Source organism: Scylla paramamosain, chromosome 6, assembly GCF_035594125.1.
Source record: "Scylla paramamosain isolate STU-SP2022 chromosome 6, ASM3559412v1, whole genome shotgun sequence".
NCBI classification, from domain to species: domain Eukaryota; kingdom Metazoa; phylum Arthropoda; class Malacostraca; order Decapoda; family Portunidae; genus Scylla; species Scylla paramamosain.
Genome location: NC_087156.1, coordinates 18,199,497 through 18,209,354, shown reverse-complemented (window position 1 = coordinate 18,209,354; position 9,858 = coordinate 18,199,497). Strand labels below are relative to the sequence as shown.

At 42.0% G+C, this 9,858-nt stretch overlaps 1 long non-coding RNA gene across 1 annotated transcript in view; it reads left to right on the top strand.

The window, feature by feature from the left end:
• The first annotated feature begins 1,210 nt into the window (after positions 1–1,210).
• LOC135101110 (uncharacterized) overlaps positions 1,211–9,858 on the top strand; it is a 17,174-nt gene continuing 8,526 nt past the window's right edge. Inside the window, exon 1 of the long non-coding RNA XR_010269031.1 lies at positions 1,211–1,350. This is a non-coding gene — a long non-coding RNA (uncharacterized LOC135101110). The remainder of the gene's footprint in view (positions 1,351–9,858) is intronic.

Sequence of the window (9,858 nt, the reverse complement as noted above, 5' to 3'; positions counted from 1 at the left end):
CTCCTCGTGCCTCCCCCGCGCGTCGCCTCATTATAATGCGTGTGGCAGCGACGTATCTCGGGTGCTCATCACAGATCCAGCACAACCCTTCCCGCCGACCGTGCCTGAGCTGTCCCTCTCGCCACTCCTTACGCATTTTTCTCCTTCCGCGATATATATTCTCTCTCTCTCTCTCTCTCTCTCTCTCTCTCTCTCTCTCTCTCTCTCTCTCTCTCTCTTGCTTTCCTTCGTAATTATGTTTCCCCACTTATCTGTACTAATTTTGTGTGTTAAATAGTTATATGGATAGACATTCAATCACAACATTATTTACGTAAATTTCCTGGTCCCTTATGTCTTCGTGTGAGGATGGCTAAGGACTGCAAGATAAGAACAATTCCCTGAGGTGAGGTGCGATTCAAGTATATGATTCAGTCCTTATTAAATTCCTCATAGCAGCAGTGTTGTTGGTGGGTGTTGCTGTCTATACTGGGGGTGACTAATAAGTAAGGGGGGGAATCTCCGTCTTAAGAGGGTATACATCGTTAGGATTACTCTCTCTATTTTCTTTTTTTTTTTTTACAAATGTTAGGTTGACGGATGTAGAAAAAAAAAACGCATTAAACTTGGTCCGTTTATGGTAGACAAGTTGTTAGATATATATTACTTAATAAGAGTTAATAAACATATACAAGATTGGTTGTGTATCTAAAGTTTTGGGTCACACTGTATTTATGTAATTTCTCGGTCAGTACGGGGAAGTTTTAATGCGGCATTCGTGTAGCAGTAGCCTCGTAATGGCTGAATGGCCGTCAGTGATAACGATGCTTGCAGTGTGACGTCATTTGATAGCCAGCCAACCATACTGAATCCACATAACATTTTCTCTTAGTATCCAAAATTTATTTATTTTTTGGTTCATTGCGTGATTGTGGTAGTCTTGCCGAATTATAAAATTGGATGCTATGAAAGCTATGTGTGTAAAGACAAATAGATAAAGTATTGTGGTTCATGTAAGACGGAGAGCTGAACCTTTCGTTTGGCAGGGAGGCGCCTCAACCCGGCCGGCCACTTAAGTACTAAATCTTGGAGAATAACGTTTCATTTATTGTTTATAAACATACGTTACTGGAAAAACATATAGAATAAAAAGAAACGTAACATGATCTTACTATATTATCATTCCAGTACTCAACACGGTTTAGTTTCCAAAGTCGAACCCATTTGCTCGGGAACATCCGGACACTTCGTTACTTGACCGGCAGAGGAGTATTTCGTGTGAGTGTTTTGAAAGTGTTTGCGTGTCCTCTGCGGAAAATTGAAGGAAAGTGGATGAAACCTTGCGTCTGCGGAGAGGAAAGAGGAGGAAGAGTAAGTATGTGACTGTTTTATGTCCATGTCAGCGCTAGTGGCCCAAGTAGGGAGGTGGAAGGGCGAGTGGGACGGCCTGGCGGTGTCTGCTGGACTGAAAACCTCACGTAGCTTAGTGCAGATGTTGACTGGGCCTGGCACAGATCATAAATGGCATGGGGGACTACGATTTTGACATAGGGAGAGGAATGAGGAAGGTGTGATAAAGAAGGAAGTGTAATTATGAAGGATAATAGCTTAGTTTCTGCTTTGGTGATTATTGACTCGCCCCCGCTATGCCTTTTCCTCTCCTCCCTCCTTCCCTCATTCACTTGTTTAGCTTATGACTTGGATATGGATTATAAATTTAGTTTTACTGTTGTTCTGTTCTGAGCGTGTATATTACATGATTCTAGTCGTGTGCCAGTATTCTTTGGCGTTTTCTGTTAGTTACACAGATGTAGCCTGCATGGTTTTCTAGTTATCGTTTATTAATTTGCTTCTTTCTGATGGTTAGTCCTCCCTGCTCTGTGATACTACTTTTCTATAATGTCCGTATATATGAAGACATCTGACGGCGAGGTGATGGTGATGAGGAGGGTAGGATGAACGGTGAAATACTGGGGCTGCTGGTTGTGAAGTGGTGGTGGTGGTGGTGGTAGCGCAAGGATGGATGAAGTTGGAATGCGATGGTTACTGCAGTAGTAGCGGGGATGGTAGTGGTGATATTAGGTGGTGTGGAGTCCATCGTGTGAGGAGTACGCTTCATTCATTTGATTAGGAGAGGACCGCCCACACACTTCTAAACATAATAAAATCAAAGGCTTGTTCCTCTCATTACTTTTCATTACTTTTCATTCTTTTCATTCATTAATAATTTAATTCTCTTTCCGTGGCCCACTTCCTTCTCGGTTCCCTCCCCTCTACCTGCCTGTCCCGCTGCATATGATTCTCTGATCACTTTTGTCCCATTTTGTTGAACATGCTAATTTACTCATAAGCGTGGAAATCTAAGTCTGCTACATAGATTCATTGAAGAATGAAAGGGTCCAGGTGCCCCATAAACGGATTCGCTACTTTTTTTTCCACCATAGTCGCTATGAGAAAAGAGATGATGTATTTGCTTCCATCTGCATTTACACTAATGTAAAACAACATTTGTATTGAAATCCATCACTATTGTATATGCCAAAGTGTACGTCAACCATTGCTGTATGCAAAAAGTTTTGAAACTTTATTTAATATTGACAGAACACATTTATATTTGCATAAATAACTTATGTATTTGCTTATTTCAGTACCCTGTCTTAATATAAAAAAGGATGAATATATATATATATATATATATATATATATATATATATATATATATATATATATATATATATATATATATATATATATATATATATATATATATATATATATATATATATATATTCACCATGAAATGTGCAAACGTCTGTATTGCAAGCGTTATTTCCCTTTTAATTGGCGTGTTTGGAGGGTCCCTCTGCTTTCCCCTTGTGCCTTGCATTCCTGATATGCACATCCCTCCTTGACGAGGTAGTTTTCCGTCTCCGTTTCCCTTCTTACCTGCCTCTCTGATGGTGTAAGTTCCCCCATTTCTTCCTTACCTTCCTTCTTGCAGCTATTATTCAACCCTTCCTCTACCTCTCCCTCTCTGAAACCTCTCTCTTCCCTCTTACTCATTTGCTTTCCTCACGCCGAGCCCCTCGCACCTGGCTCCTTCATATTCCGCCGGTGTCCCCTCCCCATTATTATCCTCTTACGCCGAGTCGATTTGTCCTCCCCCTCCACCTCTTCCCCTCAGGTCATTAACACCCACCTCCGCCGCCCTGTCTCTCGCCTCCGCCAGGGCCAATTATCGTCCCGCCTTGATATCGGTCGTCGCAGGAACCATTCTTTGTGTGGCGCATTCCTGCTGCTGCTGCTGCTGCTGCTGCTTCTCGCCTGCGTCTTGCCGGCGAGGACGCATATTAAAGGCGACGGAGGATGAGGGAGACGTAGACTGGAATAGAGAGAGAGAGAGAGAGAGAGAGAGAGAGAGAGAGAGAGAGAGAGAGAGAGAGAGAGAGAGAGAGAGAGAGAGAGAAAGTATATATATATATATATATATATATATATATATATATATATATATATATATATATATATATATATATATATATATATATATATATATATATACATATATATATACTTTCTGAGCGTCAAATTTTGTTATACTGGCGGTGAGGTCGCCGAGCCGAGCCGAGCAGAGCAGCCTGGATTACACCTCGTTGCTTGGGACGTGTTAAAGGATAATACTCGCTGCCTTGTATGTATAACAGGCAGGGTGCGGCAGGAGGGGTGGGGGAAAGAAGCGAGCGTATCCCAGATTAATACTCTCCCATGTAATATTCGTTCTGTTGAGTAGCACGAGTTTGTTTGTATTTTAACTCCTTTCATATCTCTCTTGACTCTCGCACTCGTAAAACAATGTTCATTCATATGTTTTCTTATATTCACTCACTTGATTTATGATCTAGATTTTTGTCTGAATTCTAAACATATTTAATAGTTCAAGGAAGGATTGAATGAACTAGTTAAAAACATCTCACTTGGCCTTTTGAAGAGGTAAACCTTTATATACAGATAAATATATGAATGTGCATTAAACAGACAAAAATGTATACGTATACAGATAAAAGTCGACATCTCATAGATAACTCAGCCTGTCACCAGTAAGTCACCAGTAAGCTACATCCCAGCCAGTCATTAGTACGTCACCAGTCACACGTACTGTTAATTAAGACCCTATCCAGTAACTCAATTTAAGTCACCATTAAGTCACCAGTAACACTCGCAAGTCACCACCAGGAACAGTCACCGTTAAGTCACCAGTAAGTCACAGTCCGGATACAGCAGCATCCACCAGTAAGGGACCAAAAAGAGCAGGCGGCAGTGAGTCAAGGGGAGGCATCCCTGGCCGGTAGCGGTAAGTCAGCGAGACAGACCAAGCTCTCAGTCGCCGGGCCCTAATGACTCCGTAAGTCAAGCGCGATGTACCTTACTGCTTCCGCCTGTGTGTGGCAAAGCGGCGGTGGCTCGGGGCGTCGCGTCTGATTTAAGAAAAATACCTGCAGCTCTTATGGCTTTTAGGTTTGGTTAATGGGAGGGCTTTATTCGAGACTGACGTAGGACAAACCCGAGTCGTGATTTATTCTCGTTTTAATGCTGACTTTCTGTGGCGCTTTGGCGTCAGGTGACTTGTCTGGCGAGTGATTTATGGCGCAGAGACTTGATGTGTGTGTGTGTGTGTGTGTGTGTGTGTGTGTGTGTGTGTGTGTGGGGAGAGTAAAGCTAGAATATTTTTGTTTTCCCAATTTTTTTACACGTGTTAAGTGGCAGACTTAAGAAATTTTGTAGTCCCATTTTTCTCTTCTTTTTTTTCTTGCTTTTAAACGAAAATTACGGGTAAAAAAATATTCCCCAGCGCACTGCAATCCTACCTCACTTTAAGTTTGCGTTATCATTAATCCTGAACGCTATTTTTTACACATTAGTACCTTTTAGTTTTGCGACGACCCCTTTGAACATACCGTCCTCTCATCTTACCGTCCTTTCCTTCGACTTAACCAGCGTTCCTTGCTTGACCGGAGTTGGAAATTGGTATGTTGGTGAGAGGTCTCCGGCGTGAACGAGGTGATGTGGTAATGCGCTTTCTCTAAATATGTTACTTGTTCGTCATTCCTTCGTATCCTAAAACGCATGTACCTACAAAATTACTTTTTTTTTTTTCCCCTTCCTGCCGTACCCTACTTCGGTTTTTCCTTTCGTAACTTCTTTTTTCCCCTTCTTCGTTCTCGGTGTCCTATCCTTCGTTACCTTAATCCTTCTTACTCTCGTTCCAGTTCCAGTTAATCTCATTCTATTTTTTTTTTATCTTATTCGTCATCGTTCTTGTCCGTCCTTGTACTGTTCATCCTCATCCTTACCTTTATCCTTCTCGTCTCTTCACGTTTTTTTTTTTCGTGTTTTCATTCATCATCGGCGTCCTTATCCTCTTTGCCCTTATTCTTCTCGCCATTGTCCTCGTTCTCCTCCTCATCCTTCTCTTATTCACCCATTTCGTCATCGTTTTTGTCTCCGTCCTTGTCCGTGCTCTCTTCGTTACCCTCCTCGTCGTCTTCAGTTTCCTCCTCCTCCTCCTCCCTCCTTCACCTCGTACTCAACTTCGTCCTTGTCCTCTTTATCCTCGTCTTCGTCGTCATCTTTTCCTTCCCAATTGTCTTCATTCTTCTCGTCCCGTTTCTTTCGTTTCACTAACTACTTCATGAGGTATTTTTTCTCAACTTGCCTCCTTGATTATGCATACTTGCCTGAATAATTCCCTCACCGGCTTGAATCCTAATTTTTTTTCCTGGTTCCACAGTGCTCCCTTCCTCATCTTTCCCTCGTGCTTACACACATATTTCTTATCTGCCTTTGTCCTTCGCTTCTTTCGTTTTTCTGTCTTCTTGCACTTTGATGGTGTTCCTTCCTTCTTCCCACTTTCCCCTTCATTCGTCAGCTTTATTAGTGAATTCATCACCGTTTGGATTTCTGATAGCTTAAGTCTTCATCGTAATTGATAGCCGAACACAGACACGCTTGAAATCCGTCACAAAACGCGCCAGATATTCGTATTCACACGGAAAAAAGAGATGTTGAAAAAAAAAGAGGATTATCTGTCTCTGTAAATTCACATGTTCTCAGTATTTTCTCCCTCCCACCTTTTTTTTTTCCTGTTTGAATGACAAAAAGGAATATCGAGGAGCTTTCCGCCTTACTAATTATCTTACTGAGGTGACAAATGCCGGATTAGTGGAGGGAATTAGGGGCTGGGAGTGATGCATTGATAACCTGGACTAATTACTGCAGGGATGAGGGAAGCTTACCTTTAATCCTAATTGGAGAGATGTTTCGATAACTGCTAATTAGATCGTAGGTTTTGTAGGAAGACGAAGAAACACACGAAGGCAGATAAGGAAAGGTGGGGCTCGGTTTGTTATTGTGGAAATGTGGGATGAAATGTGCATTATCTGACTTTACGTTACGTAGAAATTAGATGTTATTTATTCACTTTTTTTTTTCTATTCTCTCTCTCTCTCTCTCTCTCTCTCTCTCTCTCTCTCTCTCTCTCTCTCTCTCTCTCTCTCTCTCTCTCTCTCTCTCTCTCTCTCTCTCTTCTGTTTTACTCTTCCTCTAACAGTACGAACATTTTCCTTCTTACACTTCTCTCACTCCGCCTCTCCATCTCTTCCTTTCCTCTCTCATCTCCATTCCTACTTCCTCACACACCTCTCTCCTTTTCCTCCGTGCTGCTTCATCCTGCATCTCCATCAGTCCACTAGGTATGTAGGAGGGAAAGAGGTGGTGGGAAGAAGTGTAGGGAAAGAGGAGGAGCAGGAGGAGTAGGGGGGTGGAGGAAGGGAGGAAAGGGCTCTCTTAGGCCCTCCAGTAAACACTCGGCAGCCAAACTCAATTTTCGTATTTTTCACCCCATAAAATGCCGTTCCTCTTCTGTTAGGCGGGGCGAGGAAGAGCAGGGAATAGAATACAAGGAAGTTATTCAAAATCAAATTAGATCTTTCGCCTCCCTCAGGAGAAGGAAAATAGAAGAGAAGAAATATGCTTTCAGGGTTAGTGTTGTATGCGAGTCAGGGATAAATTTTTGTTTTGTTATTTTTTTTTTTATGTTGTAGTGACCATTCTTGATGCTGATGGTGTTGTTAGGCTTAGTGTGTTTTATATGTTTTTATGCGCATTTTTCATATATTAATGGTGATGATTGTAATGTTGCTTTGTATATATTTTTCTTGGTAGGTGTATTTAATTTTTTTTTTTCTTGTGTGTGCTTAAGAGGCTTCTTTAGTGTGTGTGTGTGTGTGTGTGTGTGTGTGTGTGTGTGTGTGTGTGTGATGGATCATATCATTTTATGTATTTATTTATATATGTATATATGTGCATTAATATAAAGTAATATGTAAATTTACGTACGTATGAAACACACACACACACACACACACACACACACACACACACACACACACACACACACACGGAGATAGTGTTTCAGAGAGAAAAGTAAATGACTCTGTTAATCTTTTGAGTACCGCAGAAGAAAAATTAGTAGTAAGAGTAGCATCACTAGTAGTAGTAGCAATAGCAGCAATAGTAGCAGCAGCAGCAGCACTGGTAATGGAAGTAATAGCAGCACGAGCGTTAAACGGCCTGCCCTGACCATCTCTGAGTGTGACCTGCAATCTGATGATCCTTAGAGGAGGACGAGAAGGAAGGCACAGGGGGAAAGAAAGAGGAAGGGAAGTGGGACGCGGATGGGGAAGGAAAAGGAAGGGAAGTGGGGAAGGGACAAAGTTAGGGAGTTATCGGTATTCTGCCCTATAAAGCGACCCAAATAAAGGCCTCTCTGCCCCATAGTACTTGAGACACGCTTTGTAGTATACATTACTTCCGTGCCAGGATTGTACTATTCCTACTCTTGCTCCTCCTCCTCCTCCTCCTCCTCCTCCTCCTCCTCCTCCTCGTTTTTGTTCTTGTTTTCGTTGTCTTGTACTAATTAGCATCTTTCTCCTCATCTTTCCTCTTCTCATCCGCCACCTCGTCTTTTCCTCTGTTCTTCTCTTTGTTCTTCATTTCGTTCTTGTTTTCAATCTTCTTTCTTTTGCTTTTATTCTCCTGTACTTGTTATCCTCCCCCTCCTTCTCCATCTCTTCGTCCATTTCTTCATTCATTTTCTCCATTTCTTCGTCTTCCTTTTTCTCCTCATCCACGTCCTTCTTGTCCTCTTCCTCATTATCGTTCTTTATTTTCCTTTTTTTTCGCCTTTCCTCGTCTTACTAGTTCTCATCATTCTCCTTGTCTTCGTCCTTCGTCCTCCTCCTCCTCCTCCTCCTCCTCCTCCTCCTCCTCCTCATATCCGTGTTCTTGCCACTAGACCGCCATAGTATGTACAGCCTCGTTGGAGAGCTCTGGCTTTGCTATAACACGGGAAGGATATACCTAGAGTCCTCTAAGTAGTGGTGGCGCTAGTGGTGGTGGTGTGTCTGGGAGTAGTGGTAGGTATGGCGATGGTGGCGGTGGAGTTGGTGGTGGTAGGGAGCTGGTAGTGGTAGATGTGATGGTGGGTTTAGTGGTGGTGGTGTAGTGGTGTTTCCGGAAATCGTGATAGGTATGGTGGTGGGGTTGGTGGTGGTGAGGGAGCTGGTGGTATTGGTAGATGTGATGGTGGCGGTGGTGGTGGTGTAGTTGTGGAAGGTAAGGTGATGGTGGTGATAGTGTAATCGTTGTGTATTGTATAGTGATGGTTATGATAGTAGTAGTAGTAGTAGTAGTAGTAGTAGTAATAGTAGTAGTAGTTAATTTGATGGTGGTAGTTTATGTAGTGGTTGTAGGAATAATGGTTGTGGTATAGTGTGCATGGTTGCAGTGGTAGCGGTGGTGGTGGTAGTAATTAGTAATATTAATGTAGGGAGTGTCACGTGTAGACCTGATGCCTTCTTGCAGCTTCCCTTATATTCTTATGTAGTAAATAGTGGCGGGAAAAGAGATAGAGGTGGTGGTGGTTGTAGTGATGCTTGAAGGTAGTGCTGGTGGTGGTGGTGTTGGTAGAATAATTAACAACAATCAACACCATCAAGGCTCATAAAGGCGAGATTAACATCATCAAAGCTTCCTATGTTATTTTTTTTTTTACAAACATATAAACACACTACGAATTTTGCCGTAGAAAATAAAGAAAAAAAAGAAAAAATGCATAAAATCTGGTAAATAAAGAAAAAAAATAAAAAAATAAATAATAAATAACAAATGAATATCGTCAGTGAAAAAAATAATAAAATGAATAACCCTGAATAATAAGAAAGATCCTGAATAAATTGAGGGGAAATACAAAAAAAAAAAAAAAAAAGAGAAATTGCTACGAACGAGGCATGGCAAGAGATAAAATAGATTGGATGGAGGCAAAGGAGAGGAAAGTACAAGAGGGAAACTGAAGTGAAAGGAGAAGGAAGAGGAGAAGGAGGATGAGAAAATGGAAACAGGACATAGTGAACGAGAAAAGAAGAAGAAAGAAAGAAGAACGTAGGAGATGCAATAAGGGAACAATAGAAAGAAGATAAAATGGAGGGAAGAGAAGCAGGGAGGGCGAGAAAGGAAAAGAATGGAAGAATGAAAGGAGGAGAAGGAGGAAGAGGAGGAGAGGAGGAGGAGAAGAATAAAAAAATAAGACTATGTTTACATGCTAGACTGTATATATGTGTGTGTGTATCTCTCTCTCTCTCTCTCTCTCTCTCTCTCTCTCTCTCTCTCTCTCTCTCTCTCTCTCTCTCTCTCTCTCTCTCAAAGCCATGGCGTACAGCACCTGGGTTCTCGGTGTCCAAGTTGTCTTTGAAACTCATTTAACTTGTTCCGTAATAGCGCCCCATGGATTCGCCCCGCCCCGCTCCGCACCTTCATCTCCCA